General features: G+C 42.3%; 1 long non-coding RNA gene across 1 annotated transcript; it reads right to left on the bottom strand.

The window, feature by feature from the left end:
* Positions 1–169: 169 nt before the first annotated feature.
* LOC122193517 lies at positions 170–1474 on the bottom strand. The gene is made up of 2 exons (XR_006182930.1): positions 1435–1474; positions 170–550 (listed from the first exon to the last, which is right to left on the bottom strand). It is a non-coding gene; the product is annotated as an uncharacterized LOC122193517 (long non-coding RNA).

Genomic DNA, 1474 nt, shown 5'->3' with positions numbered 1-1474 from the left:
TATTTGTTAAGGTGACAGGCTATTTCCAGTTGTGCTGTTTTGTTTTTACAAAGCATTTCTTGATGTGCAGCACATTTTGCAATGTGTTTCTGCCTATAATATTGTTTCAGGATATGTTTGCATCGGAGAGACGGGGTGTCTCAGGAGCAGAGGCAAGCAAACTACACAGTCAGAGCAGCACAGAGTTATGAGTTTTATTTGGCATATGCACACACACAGGTATCCATTTTTGATAGCCCCAGAAGATGGCAAGCAGAAACTCCCTAAGCAAGTGCAATAGGAGCACTAGTAAGCTAAACCAGAATCTCTCTAAGCAAGCGCAATATTACTTACTGACCTTGGGAGAGGGTTGAAATTCTGGGAAGGAGTCTGCCTGCAGTGCTTTCAAAACATATCAGCAGGGCATTCCCTGCTTCAAAGTGCAGCTTTCCTCTCTCCTCCACTGCAGCCTCCCTCCTGCTTCTACTCTCTTCAGAGTCTGCAGCATTTTTTTCCACCTGCATGCTGTATCCGTGCGGCCAACACATGATACAGAGCCCAAGTGGAACACCTGCTTGCAAAACAAATCCTTGTAAAACAAGATAAGTTAGCAAGGTTTCTCCCTAATTAAAAATAAGATGAAAGGAACATATATTTGCATCTACAGCCTTTAAAACTGTCAGAATACTTTGTTCCATCCCAGGATCATTCTCCTGTTGGGCCTCTAGACTCTTTCCAAATTCATATATTTTCAAATTGTAATCTTTGAAAGCTGACACCATTTTCTTGCAAAGCATTAAGCATGGGGCCATGCTATTTGTCTGCACTGCACTACGCCCTCCCTGTGCCCCTTGGCCAGGCTGGGCTGCTCCAGGAGGCAGATGATGGGGCAGGGTGAGCAGGTGGAAGTGTGAGCTGAGCTGTGTGTGTCCTGTGGGTTTCAGGTAGGGCAAGCCTAGAATCTTAGTAGAACTGGTTTTTAGCCTTACTAAATAAAAACCAAACCAAAGAAAAAAAAAAAAAAAAACAACTTGTTATGTTTATGGTAGTTATAAGAAGTTAAAAGCCTTGTGATACAGAAATGCACAACATACTGTGAACAGGAAAAGAATGAGATACAGTTGAATCAGAGAAATACATTAAAATAGCAGAAATAGTGAAAGAAACCACCTCCTTCCCTACCTTCCTCTATAGAAAAATTAGACTGCCTTGAGGAAGGTACAAAACAGATAATCTTGCTCCTTATAACTTTTAGTAACAAATAGTACAATTTGCAGTTGCCTTTTCATACTTCTCCAATTTACATGCAACCCTAGCATACTGCTGACTGTCATGTCCTGACACACATAACAGATACTGCTCTAATCCAGTTCAGGATATGCAAAAAAATGGCAGAGCTCACAGCCCTGAAATTAAGAAGAAATCACTCACCCCTTCCTGAGGGCCAGTACTCACCCACACTCTCTGGAAGGCATTCTGCAGGTAGAGGTGGCTG

This window comes from Lagopus leucura, unplaced genomic scaffold (genome assembly GCF_019238085.1).
Source record: "Lagopus leucura isolate 7727_CA_CO unplaced genomic scaffold, USGS_WTPT01 31108-0_obj-0_obj, whole genome shotgun sequence".
Classification (NCBI taxonomy): Eukaryota; Metazoa; Chordata; class Aves; order Galliformes; family Phasianidae; genus Lagopus; species Lagopus leucura.
This window is presented reverse-complemented; position numbering and strand designations above follow the sequence as displayed.